The following is an 11,888-nucleotide window of genomic DNA, read 5'->3' on the forward strand; positions in this document are numbered from 1 at the left end:
TATCAGGCAACACCTGCAACTCCAGCCCTCACATACCACAACTTCTCTTGACTCCTACCTCCAATACACAAGACAACGCTACTACGGCCCCTAAGCTCAAAGGTGCTCTCATAAATGCACGATCTATCCAAGCTCATGCCCTTGATATTGCTGATCTCATTGTCTCAGAAAACTTGGACTTACTTGCAGTCACAGAAACTTGGCTGCACGCGGCCTCTGCTCCCTCTCTGACACTTGCCATCCCTGACAACTATACCATAATCAGGTGCGACAGAGATACCAACCAATCTAAAGGCGGTGGCTTAGCCGTCATATTTAGGAATACGCTCAACATCAGAATTGCGAACAGCCTTCAGTTACACTCAGCTGAATCGCTTTCTCTCAAACTACCTATCTCGCCCAAGCGCACAGCCACTGTTCACCTCATTTACAGGCCCCCTGGTCCTACATCTTCCTTTGTTGAAGACATCTCCTCTATCCTAGCATCCAGTGCTAAGCCTAACTCCAAAATTATTATCCTGGGCGACTTCAACTTGGGATACCTGGACAAGAATGACACCAAAGCTTCTGATCTTGCAAATGTCCTGACTGACTTCGGTTTCACACAATATATCACAGAGCCCACCCACATTAAGGGTCGCATTCTTGACTGGATCGCCGATATGAACTGTGCCATCAAGGATATCTCTGTTTCCCCTTGCGCATGCTCCGACCACCTTCTAATTTCTTTCTCCATTTGCACCAGCCCTCCCGAGGACCCTCAAAACCTTGCACCACCCACTCTCACACGGAATAAAAAAGACATCACTGTTGAGAAACTTCTACCTCTCATCCTCCCATTGCTGAACGCAGCTGCGGAGTCTTGCACTGACCCTACAGCATTAGTAGACACTTATAACCGTGTCATGCTAAAAGCCCTCAACACTATTGCCCCCATCAAATTGCGTAAACAAAAACCGCGGACCCACTTGAACTCCTGGTTCACACCGCAACTAGGCGACCTACGCAAAGAAAATAGAAAAGCCGATGCCTTATGGAAAAGTGTCCCTTCCCTAGCCAACAAAAATAACCTCACGTCAGCCACCCTTGCCTACAAAGAAGCTATCCTAGCGGCCAAAAAGGAAGCTTACAATATAAGAATCACCCAAGCCCGTTCTAACACTAAGGAACTCTTTAAGATACTTAAGGAACTGGAATCCCCTATTGCTCCTCTCGATAAGTGTACTCCGGACACTGAATGGTGCTCAAATATCCAAAAAGCTTTACTAGACAAAATTACCACTCTACAAACTAAAATCAATGCTAAAAAAAACCACCTCTCAAGCTCAACAAGCGCCGCCATGAATTATAAAATACAAGCTCCTAAATACGATCTCAAACCATTCAGCTTCTCCCCCCTCTCCATCAAGGAAGTAGAAAACATTATAACTAAACTAAAACCATCCAATTGCCAAGGTGATGCATGCCCTGCCGTCATCATTAAGGAAGCCGCTCCCAAGCTCGCCCCATTTATTACCTCCTTCATAAATGCCTCCTTTGAATCAAGCACCGTGCCTAACAACCTCAAAGATGCCTGGGTCATACCATTAATTAAAAAAGCCAATCTGGACCCTAACAACCCTTCAAACTACAGGCCCATCACCACTGTGCCTTACCTGCTTAAAATCCTCGATCGCGCAGCCTATCTCCAAATCCAGGAGTATCTCGAAAGCAATAATCTACTAGGGTTTAGACAATCCGGTTTCCGTCCCAGGCATGGCACTGAGACTGCATTGCTAGATCTAAAAACCCAAATTGAGGACTTGAAAGACAAGGGCAAAATGGCACTCCTGCTCCTCCTTGATCTTTCAGCAGCCTTCGACTTGGTCGACCACCAAATCCTCTGTCACCACCTCAAAATTGCCGCCCACTTCTCGGACGCAGCTACTTCCTGGATCAGCTCATTCCTTGCCAAGAGAACCATGAGGGTTTTCTCTCCACTGGCAGCGGCCGACCCTTCCCACGTTCCTTGTGGAGTCCCACAAGGATCTTGTGTATCGCCAACACTTTACAATGTGTTCACTAAACCACTCTTCGATATCCTTGACTTTCTGGGTGTCTCCTACACTAATTATGCGGATGACACCCAGATACTCATCCCTATCACTGGTGATTTTGTAACCGACTCTAAATCCCTCAACATGGTCTACACCGTCATCCAGGCTTGGATGGCTAATCATGGGCTCTGCCTTAATGACGAAAAAACGGAGTTAATCATCCTGGGCTCCCAATCTAAACTCTTGAAACTCAACGCTAACTACAAATCCTTCACTATTGATGGGATTGACATCAAAGTGGCCAATGTCACCAAAACCCTAGGAATCTACCTCGACTCCACCCTGTCTCTCATGCGACAAACCAATGCAGTTGTCTCTGCATCTTCCTACACCTGCAAATTGATCACAGCCTGCAGGCCATTCCTGACTCCGGATAATTGCTTGACCCTCGCGAGAACCCTCATTTTATCCAAAATCGACTACTGTAATGCCCTCTACCTTGGGACTAGCCAAAGAAATCTGGAAAAACTCCAGGTCACACAAAACAACGCCATAAGGGCAGCACTCAACTTACCTAGACCGAATCACATCTCCAATATTAGACGCAACATCCAGTGGTTACCTATCTCGCACCGCATATCACTCAAATCACTTGTGCTCACACACAGGGCACAGAACAATGCAGCTCCTGCCTACTTAGTATCACGCTTCTCGCAACACACAACCACTAGACCCTTGAGAGCCGCCCAGGTGCACACACTGGATATCCCCAGATTCAAACTACATTCGGCAGGAGGGTCGAGTTTTCCGGTCCTTGCTGCCAAGCTCTGGAACTCACTTCCCAATGCCCTAAGGAACATTCCGCAATGCCACGCATTCAAAGCCAAAGCTAAACTTTGGTTACGGGAACAAGACAGCTTGTAACTTTGTTGTTACTATCTATGTTACTTGCATCTGTAATGGTATACTGTATCACCCTGTCTGTAACCTGAAACGTCCTCTCTGTAACTTGCTACTGCCTACCAAACATGCGCCCGCAAGCCTTTGGGCAAGGAGCGCAATACAAATAAATAAAATACAAAAATACAAATACAAGGACACATAGGGGCATGCATGGAATGCACATGGAGCATGAATGGGCACTCATGTCCCTGTGGAGCATCTGCCATCTGCACAGTCCAAGTGAGAGATCCTGCATCAAGGACAAAGGATGTACCCCACTGGATGTGTCTGGTGGACGTTTGCATGTACAGAGGAGCCTTGAACAGGCCATTGCAGTATGCCAACATGATGCACACCAGTGCCATGGTGAAATTGGAGTGCAGGGGGGGTGGAGGGGCAAGGAAGCATGCCTACGTGGAGTACCCACATGCAGGCAGAAGACACATGCACGTCAGTCATGAAATGACATAGTCCCAGTGCTGAGAGGAAAGACCCCCCAGGCTACATGTAGAAGGGCCAGTGAGCTGGAACATGGACCGGAGGGGCAGCCGGGTGAGTAGCATGTGAGTAGGGTGCAAGTGTGGTGATGAGGACATTCCCCGTCTGCTCTACATGTCCAGCATCCTGCACAGCAGGCACGCATCAGTGAAGCATTGCATGACTTGCAAATGAGAACCATGTACACATGACATGTAGTGGCAGTCAAGCACAACACATCACACAAGCAAACCACACATGGCCTTGACAAACACGCAACAACACTCACTAGATGGGGCATCAAAGTCCAGCATCTCTCCCACTCCTTCGACCATCCCTGCTGGTATGAACCCCGCAACGACTGACTAGTGCGAAGTGAGGTCTTCCTCCTCAGGTGGTGGCCCACTGCCAGTCACCAGAGTCATGTTTTAATTAGAGGCACGCTTCGCCTTAGTACTGTGTTTGAGGTCATCCCAACGCTTTTTGCACTCTTGAGCTGTGCGCACCTCATGGCCGAATGCACTCACACAATCCGCAACTTGCTTCCAGTGGGACATACGATGGGCAGCCGTAGTTTGACAATTTGGCCCCACTAGCATATCACGGTTGTGGTCCCGCATGTAGTCCACAAGGAAGTCCAGTTCCTGCACGCAGAAGGAACAAGTTACTTACCTGTAACTGTTGTTCTCCAGCATGGGTCTGGCTTGGATTCACATGCTCATGAATATTCCCCGTCGTCAGGCTGGGAATCCTTGGTAAAGAAAAAATCAGTTTCAGTTTCATTTCTGAACTGTCTTTCTCCTAATAACCAATCACTGGTCTCTGGGTCATACTGTTCCGAGCCAATGACTGCCCTCTACCTAAGCCCCTCCTCTGGCAGCTATCTTCAGATTTGGTAGCAGGTAAAGTGGCAGTAGGACCAAGTGAAGAGCCGCAGAGGGGTAGGAGGGAGGGTACGCATGTGAATCCATGCCAGACCCATGCTGGAGAACAACAGTTACAGGTAAGTAACTTGTTCCTTCGCCAGCATGGGGTCTGGCATGGATTCACATGGTCATGAATACAAGAATACATAGCAGTACACACATGCACAACCACAGGAGGGGGCAAGGCTCAACATTAAGCATTTCATCACTCAACATTAAGCATCTCTTACCTCCTCAACAGGCCCACCTTCAGGCGAACTAGTTGTGCAGCACTGCCTGGCTGACTCTGGACTCCTCCCTGGAATCCCGGTCGACGCAGTAGAATCTCGTGAAGGTATGCCTCGACCTCCACGTAGCAGCCCTGCAGATATCCAGCAGGGGCACACCAGATTGGAACGCCATGGAAGCAGCGATCGCTCTGGTCGAATGGGCTCTCGGACGGCCGGGCAACGGTCGGTTTGCCAACCGGTGACAGTGCATGATGCAGCCGGAGAGCCATCTGGAAATGGAAGCCTTCAAGAGGACCTTCCCTTGGTTCACAGGTCCAAAGTTCACAAACAGCTGTGATGTCTTCCGAAAACTCTTCGTGCAGTCCACGTAGAACTTCAGCGCTCTAGCTACATCCAGCGAGTGCAAAGTCCTCTCGGCCGGTGACGAAGGCGACGGGAAGAAAACAGGAAACACCAAGGGATCGTTGAGATTGAAGTCCGACGGCACCTTAGGTATGAAGGAGGGGTGCGTCTTCAGCACCACCGTCGTCTCATGGAAAGTCAGGTATGGGGCTTTACAAGAGAGGGCCTGGATCTCTCCCACTTGTCGTGCAGAGGTGATGGCCACAAGAAACGCTGTTTTCCATGACATGAACTTCAACGGTGCGGAATGCAGAGGCTCGAATGGCAGTCCCATGAGCCCAGTCAGCACCACGTTGAGTTCCCACGCCGGGGCCGGAGCCTTCACCGGCAGGAAGGATCGGAACAGTCCCTTCATGAACTCCTTCACCAGGCGATGGGACCACAGGGATGAGCACCCCGGAGTTCTGGTGTACCGGGAGATAGTCGCCAGATGGATCTTGATGGAGGCATGGGCCAGCCCCACCTTGGCCAGCAATAGCAAGTACGGCAGCACTTGAGGGGCCATAATCCGCAGACTGTTAATCTTCTGTGCACGGCACCAGACCGAGAACCTCTTCCGTATGTGTCCATAGCACTTGAGAGTTGAGGACGCCCTGGCCTTTGCAAGCATCTCCTTGCAGTCTGCCGGGATATCAATCCCTCCAAACTCTAGTGCTGTAGGAGCCAGGCCTGCAGGTTCAGCGACCCCGGGTCATGGTGGAGGATGGCGCTGCTTCTCTGGAGAGGAGATCCGCATCCGTCGGCAGTTTGTCTGGGGGGGACGCTGGCATGTCCAGAAGGTCTGGGAACCATATCTGTCTCGGCCACGCCAGTGCGACGAGGATCATCCTGCACTGGGACCGTCTGAGTTGGTTGATGAGTCGCAGCAGCAACGGCAACGGCGGGAACGCATAGAGGAACAGGCCATCCCAGGGGAATGAGAAGGCGTCGCCCATGCTCCCTGGCTGGGGAAACCCGCTGGCGAACCTTGGCGTTTGTCGCCGTCACGAATAAGTCGATCTGGGGATTGCCCCATCGTTGGAATAGCAGATCCACTTGATCCTGTCGCAGTTCCCACTCATGGCACGAGTGTAGCTCCCTGCTGAGTGAGTTGGCGGTGGTGTTCTTTATTCCTGCCAGGTGGAAGGGTACCAGAAACATCCCTTGGGTGATGGTCCAATGCCACAGATCCTGGACCTCCTTGGATAGGGCTGGGGATCTGGTGCCTCCCTGCTTCCGGATGTAGAACATCATAGTGGTGTTGTCGGTGAAAATCCTCACCACCTTGCCCTTGACGGACGGAATGAACGAACCTGAGGGCCCAGAACACGGCTCGGAGCTCCAGGACGTTGATGTGTAGCGACTTCTCCTCAGGGAGCCAAAGGCCTCTTGCGTGGAGATCTCCAGTGTGCGCTCCCCATCCCTCCAGGGAGACATCCGTCGTCACCGTCTCCTGGTGTGCGGGGGTTTGGAAGTCCATCCCCGTCGCGAGATTCGCGTGGATGCCCCACCACCGGATCACTTGGCGGAAGGTCTCGTTGAGCGAGATCCTGTCTTCAAAGCTGCCCGCCGCTTGCATCCAACGGGCATCGAGAAACTCTTGCAGTGGACGCATCCGCAGTCTGCACAGGCGCATGAGGTAGATGCACGAGGACATCATGCCGAGAAGGGACTTGATGGACCTCACCCTGGCCACGTCCATGGTCGACAGTCGTTGCACCTTGTCCAGGATGGCCTTCGTCCTTTCCTCCGACGCAGAGACCAATCGCGCCACTGCGTCGAGCCTGGCTCCCAGAAACAGTGCGACTTGTGATGGGACCAAGTGGGATTTCGCATAGTTGATGGAAAATCCCAGATCCGTGAGCAGCTGGACGGTCTTCGGTGTGTGTCCGACAGCGAGTTCTCTTGTCCTTGCTCGGATGAGCTAATCGTCCAGGTAGGGGTAGACGTAGCTCACCTGCAGGCGCAGCCGCACCACTACTGGTGCTAGGCACTTGGTGAATACCCTGGGCGCTGACTTCAATCCGGCAGGGAGGGCCTTGAACTGGTAGTGCTGTCCTCGGACTACGAATCTGAGGAACTTTCGATGTCCTCTTAGAATGAGGAAGTGGAAGTAAGCATCCTCCAAGTCCAGCGACGATAGGAAGTCGCCCTCCTCCAGCTGTCCCAGCATGTGCTGGAGAGTGACCATCCAGAACTTTTGGGACTTGATGTACTTGTTTAAGCGAAGAAGGTGCATGATGGGTCGCCAGCCGCCGGTCTTCTTCCTTACGGGGAGGTATTGTGAGTACACTCCGGAGCCTCTTTGGGACGAGCTCGAAGGTCTTTTCTTCAGCATCGCCCTTACTTCCAGCAGCAGTTGAGGGACGTGGTTTTCCTTCCTGGCCACCGGAGGAATGCGGGGGCACTTTTTTAGAAACGTGAGAGTGTGCCCATGGGCCAGGGTATCCAGCACCCATCGGTCAGTGGAGATGGACTCCCACACGCTGACAAACTTCGCCAGCCGGCCTCCAACTGGGGTGCTCAGTTGGGGGCCCGACACTACGGCCGGTTCAGTCCTGCTTGGTAGTGGCCTTGCTGCCTTGGCCTCCTTGACGACGATGACGAGATCCTCCTGACTTGCCATGTCCTATGTAGGCCTCCTGCGACGAGGAGCAGGCCGCCTGGCGGTACGTCGAGGAGCTGCTGCCGAATCCTTTGGAGGCACCTTTCTTGCCTGCAGAGTTCTGAAAAGGGCGGCCGTCGTTGTTGCAAAACTCCCAAGGCCCGCACCGTTTCTGTTTCGGCCTTGATGGCCTGAAGTGACTCGTCCACTGTCTTGCCAAACAGGTTGTTTCCATCGAAAGGCATGTCCAAAACTCTGGTTTGCACGTCCTGGTGGAAATCGGTTGCCTTGAGCCAACCATGCTGGCGAAGGCAAACACTGTTGCCCATCTGGCAGATGCCGGTGTCAGCAACGTCCCTGGCCACTGTTATGGCGTGGTCCGACACCACCTCGCCTTCCTGCTGTATCTCCAGGGCCTCAGCCCTCTTGTCGTCCGGGAGGAAGTCCAGCAGAGGAGCGAACTTAAACCACAGCTCCCTGTCATAGCGGGCCACAATCACGAGGGAGTTGGCCGCTTTAATCGTCGCTGCCGACGAGATGACCCGTCGTCCCATGGCATCCAATTTCTTCCCTTCGCCGTCCGGTGGGGAGATCGAAGTTGAAGCCGTTGCCCCCGCTGCTTTCTTCTTGGCCGGCGCCAAGATGACCGAATCCGGGTTCGGCTGCACCCTAAGGCACATGGGAGCGGAATCCGGGACCCGGTACTTCTTCTCGTACCGGTCTCTCTTGGCAGGGGTCATGAACGGGTTCTTCAGGAGCTACAGCCCCTCGTCCCAGATGTCGTCAAGCAACAGTACCGAGAGGACTGTCTTCCTCTTGGCCTCACGCTGTTGATAGAGGAAACCTTCCTTCTTCTGTTCCACCTGGCAGAGCTGAAAGAGCTTGGATGCCCTGGCGATCATGGCGTGGAAGGAGCCAATTTCGTTGGACGGGGAAGCTCGGGGGGGTGGTGATGGAAGGCCCATCCCGTCGTCAACACCGTCGTTATCCGTCCTTGTCATAGCCGTCTCTGTTCCTGTGTCATCCCTCGGATCCAAGGAAGGAGATGAAGGCCTTGAGGGCCGCGTAGGCTGGAAGGGCGGTGGGGGATGAGTTCTCCTCCGCTTGCTTGGATGGCTTCTCGACAGTCCCGGCTCCGCTGGGTCGTCTGTTGGTGGAAGGTCAATCTTGTCCTTATATCTGTGCACAGGGCCTGGATAGCCATCAAGATTGCTCCTGAGCTGTCCTGTGGCCCAGGCACCGGCTGCGACGGGGGCGACGGTTGGGGAGTGGAAACCTCCACGGGAACCTCATCGGTGTCACCGTTGCTTTCTTTGTCTGCCTCGTCTGGATCTCTCCCGTGGGACCGGACTTCCTCGGACCTCTTCTCCAGGATCTGCATGACTTCAGCCAGCTCCTCTTCAGAGGCTGTATCCAGGTCCGTGATGGCCACCGGCCCCCACCTCTTTTCCACCAGGGTTTTCACGGGGGTCTTATCGATGGGCTGAAAAGAGGATTCCCTCTGTGGTGGCAGGGAAACTGTGGGCCCCGAGGTTGCCTCCACTGGGGTAGCCTCCACAGGCTTTGCCAGGGCCGCCACGACTCCCTCGATAGAGGCCTTAGCCGGGTGAATCAAAAGCTTGACGACTTTGGACGTGCTTGAGGCCTTCACCCTGGGGGGGGTCGCCGCCTCGCTCTGCCTCGGCTTTCTCTGTCGGGATCGACCGGGGCTTCTCCCGAGGCTTACCCGGGTTCTCTGAATTCCTTTTCCCCATGCCAGAGCATTGGCTCGTGGTTGATGGCGTCGGTGAAAATGCACCCTGCCTGGCAACCGAGGAGCCCGACCGTTCAGCGCTCCCGGTGCCTGCGGATTCGAGGTACTTTGCCTTTTGTTGGGCCCCTGTCGCCGGTGCGCCCTCAAAGGTCTTAGAAGACCGCTCAGACCTCTTCTTCTTCTCACCTGCTGCTGGGCTCTTCCCCTCCAGCCAGTTGGTGAGGCAGATCCGCCGATCCTTCATGGTCCGCTCCGACATGTTCTTGCAAAATGCACAGTCCTTATCCACATGCGTTTTGTCTTCGTGAAGGCAGTAGAGGCATCTAGAATGCTGGTCCTCCTTGAAGACATTCTATAATCCGCATCTAGGGCAGCTCCTGAACAGCTTGGATCCGGGTATCGTGCTCCCTTTTTCCTGGGCCATGTTCACGCGGGGTAGGCCTCAAAGAATCTTCTGGAATCCTCCAAGAAGCGGGACTCAACGAAAACTTCACCCTTGAGGGGCGTAGAAAATTCCAAAACGGGTCCCCGTTGATCGGAAGTAGAAACGGTGGAGCTTGAGGCTCGATTAACTGAAAAAATGAGGTTTAACTCTTTGAAAAATCACAAAACGCAGTAAAAGCTCAAGAGCTACTGCACGAGGACTCCTAACACTTGAACGTGCGGTAGAAATCTGTAGAGGGGCTTAGGTAGAGGGCAGTCATTGGCTTGGGGCAGTATGACCCAGAGACCAGTGATTGGTTATTAGGAGAAAGACAGTTCAGAAACGAACGTGAAACAGATTTTTTCTTTACCGAGGATTCCCAGCCTGACGACGGGGAATATTCATGAGCATGTGAATCCATGCCAGACCCCATGCTGGTGAAAGGCTTCTTCCTCGACGTGCCGGAGGCCGGAGCTGTGTCTGGGGTCCCAGCCTCTACTGCAGGTGCAGCCTTCCTCCTCTTGGACAGTGGTCCGGACCCTGGCTGGAAAATGCCGCCCTGATCAGTATGGGCATTGGTGCTGGTGGATTGCACCGAGGGAGTGGCAGGTGGAACAAGGACGGAAGCCCTGATTTGCGTCAGTGGCTGCTGGGTTTGCTGGAATGGACCCTGCGCAGACACATCCACTGTGCCAGGGTCAATAACCGGGACTGTCCTGGATGGTAGACTCACAACCGGGGTGGTGTCGGCTGCATCTGCCCATGCACTCGCCAACACCCGGCTGGTCACCGACTCTAAATCCCTCAACATGGTCTACACCGTCATCCAGGCTTGGATGGCTAATCATGGGCTCTGCCTTAATGACGAAAAAACGGAGTTAATCATCCTGGGCTCCCAATCTAAACTCTCGAAACTCGACGCTAACTACAAATCCTTCACTATTGATGGGATTGACATCAAAGTGGCCAATGTCACCAAAACCCTAGGAATCTACCTCGACTCCACCCTGTCTCTCACGCGACAAACCAATGCAGTTGTCTCTGCATCTTCCTACACCTGCAAATTGATCACAGCCTGCAGGCCATTCCTGACTCCGGATAATTGCTTGACCCTCGCGAGAACCCTCATCTTATCCAAAATCGACTACTGTAACGCCCTCTACCTTGGGACTAGCCAAAGAAATCTGGACAAACTCCAGGTCACACAAAACAACGCCATAAGGGCAGCACTCAACTTACCTAGACGGAATCACATCTCCAATATTAGATGCAACATCCAGTGGTTACCTATCTCGCACCGCATATCACTCAAATCACTTGTGCTCACACACAAGGCACAGAACGATGCAGCTCCTGCCTACTTAGTATCACGCTTCTCGCAACACACAACCACTAGACCCTTGAGAGCCGCCCAGGTGCACACACTGGATATCCCCAGATTCAAACTACGTTCGGCAGGAGGGTCGAGTTTTCCGGTCCTTGCTGCCAAGCTCTGGAACTCACTTCCCAATGCCCTAAGGAACATTCCACAATGCCACGCATTCAAAGCCAAAGCTAAAATTTGGTTACAGGAACAAGACAGCTTGTAACTTATAACTGCACACAGCTCGTACCCCTATTCTGTAACCTCCGGGTACTGCTACTTTGTTGTTACTATCTATGTTACTTGCATCTGTAATGGTATACTGTATCACCCTGTCTGTAACCTGAAACGTCCTCTCTGTAACTTGCTACTGCCTACCAAACATGCGCCCGCAAGCCTTTGGGCAAGGAGCGCAATACAAATAAATAAAATACAAAAATACAAATACAAGGACACATAGGGGCATGCATGGAATGCACATGGAGCATGAATGGGCACTCATGTCCCTGTGGAGCATCTGCCATCTGCACAGTCCAAGTGAGAGATCCTGCATCAAGGACAAAGGATGTACCCCACTGGATGTGTCTGGTGGACGTTTGCATGTACAGAGGAGCCTTGAACAGGCCATTGCAGTATGCCAACATGATGCACACCAGTGCCATGGTGAAATTGGGGTGCAGGGGGGGTGGAGGGGCAAGGGAGCATGCCTACGTGGAGTACCCACATGCAGGCAGAAGACACATGCACGTCA

Source organism: Ambystoma mexicanum, chromosome 6p, assembly GCF_040938575.1.
Source record: "Ambystoma mexicanum isolate Mex_15411 chromosome 6p, UKY_AmexF1_1, whole genome shotgun sequence".
NCBI lineage: Eukaryota > Metazoa > Chordata > Amphibia > Caudata > Ambystomatidae > Ambystoma > Ambystoma mexicanum.